This window comes from Nomascus leucogenys, chromosome 4 (genome assembly GCF_006542625.1).
Source record: "Nomascus leucogenys isolate Asia chromosome 4, Asia_NLE_v1, whole genome shotgun sequence".
Taxonomy (NCBI): Eukaryota; Metazoa; Chordata; class Mammalia; order Primates; family Hylobatidae; genus Nomascus; species Nomascus leucogenys.
The window spans coordinates 62,164,558-62,176,824 of NC_044384.1; the positions used below are offsets into that span (position 1 = coordinate 62,164,558).

At 42.8% G+C, this 12,267-nt stretch overlaps 1 protein-coding gene and 1 long non-coding RNA gene across 2 annotated transcripts in view; one reads left to right on the forward strand and one right to left on the reverse strand.

Moving 5' to 3' along the window:
* Positions 1 to 4,671, reverse strand: part of MYOM1 (myomesin 1) — a 157,435-nt gene extending 152,764 nt beyond the window's left edge. Inside the window, exon 1 of the mRNA XM_003262025.2 lies at positions 4,642 to 4,671. The gene's annotated coding sequence lies outside the window, so the exon portion shown is untranslated. The remainder of the gene's footprint in view (positions 1 to 4,641) is intronic.
* The window catches only part of LOC115834751, a 58,931-nt gene that overhangs the window by 24,986 nt on the left and 21,678 nt on the right, over positions 1 to 12,267 (forward strand). The window contains exon 3 of the long non-coding RNA XR_004029654.1: positions 1,827 to 1,981. This is a non-coding gene — a long non-coding RNA (uncharacterized LOC115834751). The remainder of the gene's footprint in view (positions 1 to 1,826; positions 1,982 to 12,267) is intronic.

The following is a 12,267-nucleotide window of genomic DNA, read 5'->3' on the forward strand; positions in this document are numbered from 1 at the left end:
GGCGTGGTGGCGGGCGCCTGTAGTCCCAGCTACTCGGAGAGGCTGAGGCAGGAGAATGGCGTGAACCCGGGAGGCGGAGCTTGCAGTGAGCCGAGATTGCGCCACTGCACTCCAGCCTGGGCGACAGAGCGAGACTCCGTCTCAAAAAAAAAAAAAAAAAAAAAAAAAAAAAATCAATACTCTCGGCTGGGTGCGGTGGTTCATGCTTGAAATCTCAAAGAGGATCTCTTGAGACCGGGAGCTCAAAATCAACCTGGCCAACACAGTGAGACCCTATCTCTACAAAAAGAAAAAAGAAAAAATTAGCCGAGTGTGGTGTGTGTGTCTGTAGTCCCAGCTACTCCGGCGGCTGAGGCAGGAGGATTGCTTGAGCCCAAGACTTCGAGGCTGCAGTGAGCTATGATTGACCATTGCACTCAGCTTGGGTGACAGAGCAAGACACTGTCTAAAAAAAAAAAAAAAAATTAATATTCTTATCTTTTCCAAAGAGTAAACCAAAAAGGGTATGAAGTTTAGCATAACTGGATATTCAAAAAACTCTCCACTTCATAGCCCAGATATGCCCCTCCTGTCATTGTACCTTTTTTAAAAAAAATTGTATCTAGGAGGTTTTCCTAGAAAAACAAAGTTTTTCTACGCTGGCTATTGTGTTTTTTCCTCAGACTCTTCAAAATACATATTTCTAATTTTCTGCCATTTCATTCTTCATTTGGGACTTCATTTGGGAGAATGTGGAAGGATAGAGAGTCATGTGGTGTTCATTCAACAAATAATTAGCAGCACCTACTGTGTGCCTGGCACCATCCAGCCCATGAAATCCAGTAATGAGGCTGGGCGTGGTGGGTTATGCCTGTAATCCCAGCACTTTGGGAGGCCGAGGCAGGCAGATCACTTGAGGTCAGGAGTTCAAGACCAGCCTGGCCAACATGGCAAAACCCCATCTCTACTAAAAATACAAAAATTAGCCTGGCATGGTGGTGGGCACCTGTAGTCCCAACTACTCCAGTGGCTGAGGCAGAAGAATCACTAGAACTCAGAGGTGGACTTTGCAGTGAGCTGAGGTTGCGCCACTGCACTCCATACTGGGCAACAGAGCAAGACTCTGTCTCAAAACAAAACGAAAGAAAAAAGAAATACAGTGGTAAACAAAACAGACAAAATGCCTGCTCTAATTACCTTGTACAGAACCATGCAGTCTACTGCAGGAGAAAGACAATAGAGAAAACAAATAAGTCAAGTATGAGATAGGTTAAGGTGCCAAGAACCAGAGAAAAACAAAGCAGGTAAGAGGGATGGATGCAATTTTCAACAGCCTCAGCAGGGATGGCTTCCCTAGAAAGTAACATCTGAGCATGAGACTGGGGAAGAGTATTCCAGAAGGAATACTAGAGCAAAGGCACTGAGGAATGAACATGACTATCGTGCTCCAGGAACCACTGATTGGCAGGGGTTCTGGGGTGGGAGAGGTATAGGAGATGATGTCAGAGAGGTGAGCTATGTGCATGGGGGAAGGGCCGGTAGTGTAGGGTCCTATAGGTAGCAGTAAGGACTTCAGCTAATACTGTGAAAGGGCTGAGAAGCCATTGGAAGACTCTGAGCTGAGACTCATTCTCACTGATGTCTGAAGATGGACTGTGGAGGGACGAGAGTGAAAGCCAGGAGACCTATGAAAGGGCTGAGTTGTATACTCTCAAAATTCCTATGTTGAAGCCCTAACCTCCAGTACCTCAAAATGTGACCATAAGGACAGGGTCCTTAAAGAGGAAGTTAAGTTAAAATTAGGCCATTAGGATGGGCCCTAATTCTATATGATGGTGTCTCTACAGGAAAAGAAAACCAAGATCCAAATATATACATAACAGAGGGAAGGCCACATGGAGACACAGGGAGAAGACAGCCATCCATGAGCCGAAAAGAGACCTGAGAAGAAACCACCCAGCTGACACCTTGATCTTGGACTTCCAGCCTCCAGAGTTGTAAGGTAATAAATTTCTGTTGTTTAAGCCACCCAGTCCATGGCACTTAGCTATGATAGCCCTGGCAAAAGAATACAAAGTCCACTGCAATGTCCAGGCTAGAGGTGACAGGGGTAGCAGTGAAAGTGTGAGAGGTGGTCAAGCTCTGCACAGGTTTTGAAGTTAGAACCAATGGCATTTGCTGAAAGTTCTGAATTAGGATGTGAAAGAAAGAGATGACTCCAAGGTTTTTGCCTGAGCAATTGAAAGACAAGTTGCTATTAACTGAGATGGGGAGGAATGTGGGAAAGTATCAATTTGGGGTGGAAGAACAGGAGATTGGTTTTAATGCTCTACATCTGAGATGCCTGTTAGACCTCCCAGAGGAGACATTTTAAATCGGATGTTGGATACGTGACTCTGGAGTGCAGGGGAGAGGTCCAGGATGCAGATTTACATTTGGGAGTCAGCAGCATATAGGTGGTATTGAAAGCCAAGAAAATAGGTGAGAACCATTGTACACGGAAAAGAAAGTCCTAAAAGAAAACATGAGAACCATTATACACGGAAAAGAAAATTACAGACATGGTGGCTCACGCCTGTAATTCCAGCACTTTGAGAGGCCAAGGCAGGAGGATTTCCTGAGCCCAGGAGTTTGAGACCAGCCTGGGCAACGTGGTGAGACCTTGTCTCTATTATAAAAATCTAAGATAAAATAAAAAAAGTAAAATAAAGTCCTAGAACTGAACCCCGGAGTATGCTAATCTTATATATAAGTTCTCTCAAATCTCACAAACATTTCAAGCAAAGGTATAGTCTCAAACCAGAAAAAAAAAAAAAAAAAAAAAAAAAAAAAAAAAAACTGTTTGCTCTATAAGGAACACGCAGGCTTCTAGTCTCCCTACACAAAGAGGTAAGAGAGTCGATTCCCAGGGTGGCAGCTGGCATTGTGAACTTGAGCTAGCAGTTCTACTAAAAGTCAAAGGTATGTTTGTTTAGCATAGGGTGGGGAGACGTCACATGGCCTTAGCATTCTTGAATAGTTTATCCACTGAAGCAGGCCTATCAGCCACGTTGACAACCCTGGATGAAGTAATAGTTTTATAAAAGCTCCACCCCCAAGTGTTTTAATGCTGTAGAATTAGTTTTAAAGTGATCTGTTTTCTCCAAATGTCGTTTTTAAAAAAATTCAAAATGAAGAATGAATCCTTCTAAACTCAGCATATTCTTTGTCAAGTTTAAAACTACTTTTTATTTAAACTATTTTAAAAGTCAGCATGTATTCCCCAGAGAAGAAAACTGAGCAAACTTCACTCCAGAAATATTTATCTTAGGGCTCATGGAAGATATCAGTCTACAGGGCATTTCCTAAGGGAAAAAAATAGCTACTAGCAAGCAACTTTGCTTCAACCCTTAAATAGATGGCTATTTTCTGTTACAAAATATAGAGGATAATTACCATGTATAATTAATAACTACTAGATGAATTTTGATAAAACAAAGGGGTTAGAAAATGTTAATACAGAATTAAGTTAGGCAGTTATAAAGATATTAGAGAAGTTTCTGTTATGATACTACATTGTAACATGGCACATGTTATTTGAATGATTTTCAAATAAATAATAAAGAACCTTGTTATGTTATAAACTAAATTCATTCCCCAGATGACTTGAAATGCTGTTATTTTCACAAAATAAAATCTTTAAATATCTTGCCCCAATACTATTTTTTACTCTCTTTATTTCTATTTCTCCCAAATACATTTATTTTTAATAATACTTAATATTCCTCTCACATAGATAGGAAGTTACAAGTAAACAGGGTTTGACTTGAAGCCCACATTGCTGATTGTCACAGCCCTGACCTCTGGAACAAAGGTACAACCACCTCCTCTTCATCAAGTAAGCCCTTGAAGTTAACTAAAGCCAGGATTAGCTCCAACACATGACGGCTGGAGTACGTTGGGAGGAAAGATGGTTTTAGTGTCTTTTGTTTATTGAAGACCTAAATTTTCTTTCTGAAAATAATTTGAGAATTTAGGAAGAAATACAAATTCCATAGCTGTAATTTATGATACTTTTGTGCAGGCATTAGAGGGCAAAAGCTGATGAAAACGATTTCCAGAAAAATCACTGTGTGGGGCTCTATGTTGCCTCTGAAATATTACTTAACCATTTTGAGGCCATATCATTGTGCACGCTCACATTTATCCACATTGCATCATCACAGCAAGATCCCTGAATTATAAACTAGTGACTTCAGAGTTAATTTTCCTTCTTTCGGTCTATTTTGTAACCAGGGAGCATTGTATGGCACATGCAGGTTGAAAATACAGGGCCTCCTGTCTCTCATGCATTTCAGATTTCAACCAAACCGTACTTGGAAAGAGCATTAAACACACGCTTACAGTTCAATCTGAGGCAAATATGACCTCCTTACAGTTCCGGGAACAGCAGCTTAATTTCAGAAGAATACAGTGATGTGAGAGAAGAGCTGTGCCAGCCCAACTGGCACTTGGCTGTTCTGGTTTCCCTCCCTGGAGCTTCACTTTCCTATTTCTCTGTTATTCTGACATCTCTTTGAGAAAACTGCTGAGTTCAGAAGACAGAAAGAAAGCACTTACACTGCAGTGCTGCTAAGCTCATAAGCTATCAAGCGCATTCTTCTGCTTCAGTGTCACACTTACCAGTTTCCAAAGGAGTAATGGTGGTGGAAATGTTCCGATGAGGCCGAGGAGCTGGATGAGAGAATGAAAACTCCACCTAGGTTGAATCCAAGACAATGTTAAGAGGCAGGGCTAAAGACAGGACCCTGGGGGCCAGTTCAAAAATAATGCATGTGGTCAGGCAGTCGAATGTCAGGCCACACAACCAGCCTTTTATGGCCAAGAAGGCAGATAAATATAGCAGCAGATGGGGAGGGTAGTCCCAAACCAGAAGGAGGAGAGGGGCATGGGCAGGTAGCAGCCTTAGTAATATAATTGCATAATGCCGGTCAATGGGTCTGGCCCGATTAAACCAAATATAGGATTTTTATTTGGCAACAAGAGCTATTTTCAACGTCACTTTATCATTAGATAATTTAAAAGTGTAATGGAAAGAGTAGTTTGTGTTAACAGCTAAAAATAGGTGTAGTAATATGATTCTCAAAATGGACTTCATGGAATTTTAATGCCAAGATATGGTTCTGGGCATGCTGTTAATAACACACGTACAGTACATTTAAAAGATACAACGTGAAAAAAGAACTTGAAGCTAACTAAAGGCAAAACAAGGAAGAAATGGGTTACACATGGTGGCAATTTTTGCCTGACATCACAGTCACTATTTCTCTCATTTCAGGAAAATTTACAAGGTTAAGTCCTAGCTTCAAGCCTGAATATTTGATTCCCTGTTCATCAACTAAAGCCTTTTGAGATGCAACTCAATGTTTTATCTTTCCTAACTCACAGTAGGGTCAGTCCATCTAATAAGAGATTCTCTTTCTTTGTTCTTTAAATGGTGTGACCAGTTAAGAGGAGGTATAACCCGGTGGTGAGAGCCTGTGTTGTGGATTCAGACCAGATCTAGATCCCACTATATTGATAGAACTTAGTAGCCACGTAATCTCTAGCAATTCATTTCTCCTTCCTAAGCTTCAGGTTTTTTGACTATAAAATGGGGATAATGATATCCAAATTATAGGATTGCTGTGGTGATTAAATGTGATACTGCAGACAGAGCACTTGACCTAGTAACAGTCACGTAATATAGACTCAGTAAATATCAGCTATTATTACTGATACCAATAATATAAAAGCTCATTGTTAGATTATATGTATGCAGCAGGTTGGTATTTTGATCTACTGGCCTTATGTTCTGACAGTGATATTACATCAACTGAATAAAGGTCACTTGTGTCTATCAAAATTGTTTCTCTTTTTGAGACAGGGTCTCACTCTGTTGCCCAGGCTGGAGTGCAGTGGTGCAGTCTTGGCTCACTGCAACCTCTGCCTCCCGGGCTCAAGCAATCCTCTCACCTCAGCCTCCCGAGTAGCTACAGGCACGTGCCACCACACCTGGCTAATTTTTTTTTTTTTTAACTCTTGGTAGAAATGGAGTTTCACTATGTTGCCCAGGCTGGTCTCAAACTCCTGGACTCGAGTAATCTACCTGCTTCAGTCTCCCAAAGTGCTGGAATTATAGGCGTGAGCCACTGCACCCAGCCTCTATCAAGATATTGAACAGACTCAATATTATAGTATACTTCATCATGAATTTCTTGATGATAACTACAGTTAACACTGTTGAGGACCTATCCAGTGCCAGACACTGGGATAGGCAGTTTATATACATGATCCCACTGACTTCTTGTATCCCACTGATACGTTGCAGGGTACAGCTTCATTACCCCATTGAGGAAAGCAAGGCTTCCAGAAGGGGAGGCATTTGCCAAAGATCACACAGCTGGTAGATGACAGAAACGCAACTTCATTCAGAGACATTTGATTCCAAAGCCCGTGTACTTGTAGTCATGTATTGCTGTCTCCTCCAGTGGCACTTTGATGGTAAGAAACTAGATATTTTGAAATGGCCTTTCAAGTGCAATATGGGTCTTCACTTGTAATAGAGGGTTAGCTTCTGAGCTACTCAAAGTATGTAAAAGAATCTATTCCATCTAGTTCTGATCCAGTTACCTGTGAAATTCAACCTGGAATTTCTTCATATACATACATCTGCTATTAGTGAGCATGTGGACATTTTAGCTATCTGGAAGCCATAGGCGAGTTTTCCAAGTGTTATGTTCACCAAGCTTCCATTTGTTCTCTAAACATCCAATACAGAATGCAGTGATTCTTCTCAAGTCTTATCCACCAGCCATTAGGATGATTCCTGGTGAGCCGTTTCTCTAGAGAACATTGGTAAATTGCCCCAAATCTTCTCAAAGCAGAAAAGAGGAAAAATAAACAAATGCTTTTTAAAAAGTGTTTTACATTAGATGATTTTCTGGGAAATTTGAAATTAACAGCTGGCTAACCACTCCATTAAGTTTTCAGGATAATTACATATCTGTAAGGGTATCATGAGTAAGTGTAATTGACCAGAGTCCACATATATAAAGGAATCATAACTAAGTTACAATAATTGATTCATATAAGCCCAAGTTTTTCTTCTTCAGTTTTATTATCCAGTACATCACCATATGTAATTTACTATGTAGCTAGTTGTAATTCAGATAAATTTGCTGTTAGAAAAACCTGAATCTAGATGATGCCACAGCAGAAAGATCACTTAGGAGATTCTGCTGGGTCTAGCTCATGCTTCTTTTGTCTAAACTTATTGTATATTTGTTTGGAATAAACTCTTGCTTTCACAGGGATCCTGAGTATCAATGAATCAATGATAATATTTTAGTTTTTCCATAGTGTGTGTGGACTTCTCTCATTTTTGTTTTTTTGTATTTTTTTTTTTTTTTGAGACGGAGTCTCGCTCTGTCGCCCAGGCTGGAGTGCAGTGGCGCAATCTCGGCTCACTGCAAGCTCCGCCTCCCGGGTTCACGCCATTCTCCTGCCTCAGCCTCTCCGAGTAGCTGGGACTACAGGCGCCCGCCACCACACCCAGCTAATTTTTTTGAATTTTTAGTAGAGACGGGGTTTCACCGTGGTCTCGATCTCCTGACCTTGTGATCCGCCCACCTCGGCCTCCCAAAGTGCTGGGATTACAAGCGTGAGCCACCGCGCCCGGCTGTATTTTTAACAAGGATGAAAGTTCAGTAAATATTTAAATGTATTGATACTTGTAGCCAGTACATTTTGACCTAATAAATCATTGTCTGTTAATAAGAAACATAAATGAAACTCTTCTTCTGTAACAGTTCTTCCTTCTAATGGACAGTATTGGCACATGGTGCTCTCTATCAACATAAATGTGTGTGTGTGCACATACACACATACACACACAAACAGGCATACACACACAGTTAAGTGGTTGAGAGGCAGCACAGTGTGATATATAGGAGGCTATGCTCTGTGTGGAACAGTCCTGGGTTCCATCCTCTGTCACCTTCTGGTTGTGACTTTAAGGATATTAATCTCTCTAAATCTCTATTTTTTTTTTCTTTTTGAGACAGGGTCTCTCGCTCTGTTGCTCAGGCTGGAATGCAGTGGTGCAATCTTGGCTCACTGCAACCTCGACCTCCCCAGGCTCAAGCAATTCTCCCACTTCAGCCTCCCAAGTAGGTGGGACTACAGGCACACGCCACAACACCTGGCTAATGTTTGTACTTTTGTAGAGATGGGGTTTCACCATGTTGCCCAGGATGGTCTCGAACTCCTGAGTTCAAGCAATCTGCCTGCCTTGGCCTCCCAAAGTGCTGGGATTACAGGTGTGAGCCACCATGTCTGGCTGTAAATCTCAATTTCTTAATTTCTTAATCCATAAAATGTTTTCATGATAATCACGCATATGATAATCAAATAAGATATTGTAAAACAGTATTACTTCCTGGCATATAGCAAATAGTCATTAAATATTAGCTACTATTATGAGGACTTATATCTCCTATTTTTGTTTATTTTTTCTTCAATGCGGATGCTTTCCACAGAAGAAAAATCTTAAATAAATTGTTCAGTGTGCTCTTTTGAAAGCCGTAAATTTGCTGTATCCTTCCTACTTCAGTGTTGACTAATGTATAGGCAACACTAAAATAAGAAAGATATTATATTTGGCATCTAGTCCTGTGGTTTACTGAGTAACTTTGAAAAATCATTTCACCTCTCTGAAGCTCCATTTTCTATCTGTAAACTAAAGGGCTTAGAGCTAGATGATCACTAAGGTGCTTTCCAGCTCTAATAACCTGTGCTATCAATCCACAAAGTAACTATTTTATTCTTGCCTTGCTCCTAAGCAGATTAGCAACATTCTGTGTGGAGCAATTTGTGGGAAGGATAAAACAAATCCTCCCTGATCCAAAAAGTCTGCTTCTATCTGCTGGCTCACATCTGAAATACTCCTCCCTGAGAGTGTCATTTTATGACTTTAATCCCTACTATGCTGAAAATAACCCAGAAAGGTATTTCAGTATGTTATTGTTTCTTTTAAGTCTTTGTGTGTAATAAGTAGTGGAGAGGGAGAGAAGCAGAGCCAGTGGTGAGGGTGGGAGTGGCTGGAGAGTGGGGCCTAGGACTCTTATCAGAAGCCAAATTTCATCTAGTTATTAAGTGAACTAGATCTAAACTAGGTGAGCTAAATCTAAAATTAGATTTTTTTTTTTTTTTTTTTTTTTTGAGACAGAGGCTCACTCTGTCACCCAGGCTGGAGTGCAACGGCATGATCTCAGCTCACTGCAACCTCCACCTCCCAGCTTCAAGAGATTCTCCTGCTTCAGCCTCCCGAGTAGCTGGGACTACAGGCGCCCGCCTTGACACCCAGCTAATTTTTGTATTTTTAGTAGGTTTCACCATGTTGGCCAGGCTGGCCTCGAACTTCTGACTTCAAGTGATCCGCCTGCCTCAGCCTCCCAAAGTTCTGGGATTACAGGCATGAGCTACTGCACCTGACATAAAATTAGATCTAGTTTGAATGTTGAGTGTATCTGGGCAATGGCAAAATTAAGGCCAATGCAGTTGACATCTTGCAACAGAATCCACAGACTGTGAGGGACCCCTGTGAGCTCCTTTCCCAGTTTTGGAAAGGGGAAGAAGTGCTGGGCTAAAAGCCCAGCCTTGGAAGAGGGCATGCCTGCCATGGTGCAGAACTGGCAGGTAAGTGGGATAGGGCCCAAGCCTTAGTCAGATCCTTGCCTATTACCCCGTCCTCTAGACTAGACTCCAGGCCATTAGGAAGCACAAACATAATTTGTTGTGAAATGCTCCACTCTTGGTTATGGAAATGGAATTATTATTATTATTATTATTATTTTTTGAAATGGAATCTCACTCTGTCACCCAGACTGGAATGCAGTGGCGTAATCTCGGCTCACTGCAACCTCCGCCTCTTGGGTTCAAGCAATTCTCTGCCTCAGCCTCCTGAATAGCTGGGATTGCAGGCACCCACCACCATGCCCAGCTAATTTTTTTTGTATTTTTAGTAGAGACGGGGTTTCACCATCTTGGCCAGGTTGGTATCGAACTCCTGAACTCATGATCTACCCACCTCGGCCTCCCAAAACGCTGGGATTACAGGCATGAGCCACCGTGCCTGGCCTATTATTATTTTTATTTTTATTTTATTTTATTTTTTCGAGACGGAGTCTTGCTCTGTCACCCAGGCTGGAGTGCAGTGGCGCCATCTCAGCTCACTGCAAGCTGCACCTCCCGGGTTCACACCGTTCTCCTGCCTCAGCCTCCCGAGTAGCTGGGACTACAGGCACCTGCCACCACGCCCAACTAATTTTTTGTATTTTTTTTTAGTAGAGACTTTCACCATGTTAGCCAGGATGGTCTCGATCTCCTGACCTCGTGATCCGCCCGCCTTGGCCTCCCAAAGTACTGGGATTACAGGTGTGAGCCACCGCGCCCGGCCTGGGATTACTTTTTATTCTTCATTAGTCACCCATACTTCTCTCTCTTCTCAATTCCCTCCTGCATCAAAGAAACTCATTTTGCCCATCTGAACCTTCTTCCCCTGTTCACAGGAGAAGGGAGGGAAGCCCTTTATTTGTTAAGGTGCACCTGGCCCTTGAATTGTTGGATAATTGAATAGAAGCTGATAAAATATTTCCCTATAAGGCAAAGGAGGGGGGTAGCAAGTGGCCTTTGTTGAAGCTCCCAATACAGTGGGGGAGGAGTGATCTTGGCCTCTTCCAGAGCCCCAGACTCCAGAACAAAGGCTTGGCACCTCTCTTCCTAGACTACCCCTTTTGGAGGTGAAGGAGGGCAGACTCAGTATGAATGGGCAGTGTCTTAAATGCCGAACATGTCCAAAGTCCAGCTGAGCCTTAGCCACATTTAATATGTCCCAAGGCCATGGAAAGTTGACTGTGGTTATGCTGATCCACACCCTCCTCCCACCACGCCCCTTCTTCCCCCTCTCTGGTTAATGAAGAATTGTCTGCATGCTGTATTATGGCTGAGGACAAAGAACAGGTCAGGCAGCCAAGGCTGGTTAATCTTTTTGCTTTCTTGTGGTCTGCCAGGAATTGGGTTGACTTAGACTGAAATATTGCCCTTTCATCATTCACCAGTGATTGTCAGTAAATGATGTGTTTGAATTTCCAGAAATATGACACAATTTCAAAATCTTGCACTTTAAGAAGAGAGATGGCCCCATCAGTATTTTCACATAATGGCATTCGCAACTAGAACTAGAACCAAAACCAAACTACTGGAGAATCAAAATTCCATTTCATGTATCTGTTCATTTGTAACCCTAATGCATACATTATGTGGCATTTGCTGAAGACCTAAGGAACGTTGTGTTCCATTCATTCGTCAGCATGAAGGGTGCACTGGATGGAGAGTAGAAGTGCTGCAGTAAACCAGGCACTGGGATTGAGGACAGAATGTGAGCTGACGCTATGGCAAAGGGAGAATGCATTCAGACAGAGCTCACTATGTCCTCTTCTGCTTCTAACCTTCCAATGGCCCCTCACTCCCTGTTCTTCCCCAAGTGGCCTCCTCAGCATGGCATGAGGGCATCTTCACCCTATGAGCCTCCATAATTCTCCAGCTCCGCCCCTCTCCATTCCCCTGCCTGCCTCCTAAGTTTGAACCATGGGTAATTCCTTGCAAGCCCTCAAACTCCAGGACGCCAGCGCCCCGGTTCCCTCACACCTGTTGCTCCTCCAAGCCCTGCCAACACACGCACAGTTCCTCACTTCCTTCACCCCGCTCCTTCAACACCCTGTACCATCTCCTTCTGGGAAGCTACCCTACTTCCACTAGGATGGGAAGTTTTTCATGCAGTATTTACGTGTTTACTTTTCTGTCTCTGCACAGTGAGTACTCGCTGGTAGGAGCGGGATCTCTATGGCTAGGTGCTCCCAGTACCCAGCAAAGCTCCTGACCCACAACAGGCATTTAATAAAGAATTACTGAATGAGGAAAACTGGGAAATGTGGCATAGGACAACTCCTCAGGACATAGGGACTCCTTAGAGATGGGAAAAAACAAGGGCTGGGAATCAGTGTGGCCAGGGATCAGCTGTTCAGCTGCGGGGAGGACAACTGCTGTGAGCCCCTCTTAACCTGTGTGTGAGGCTCAGGAGCTGGTGGGTAGATTCTGGGAGTGGGACAAGCCCCTAAGCCAGAAAGCTGCCTGCACCCATAGTCCAGGCCAGGGAGCTGGAGGTGAGTATTAGAAAGCAAGACCCCAAAGCCCATTTTCTAACATTTT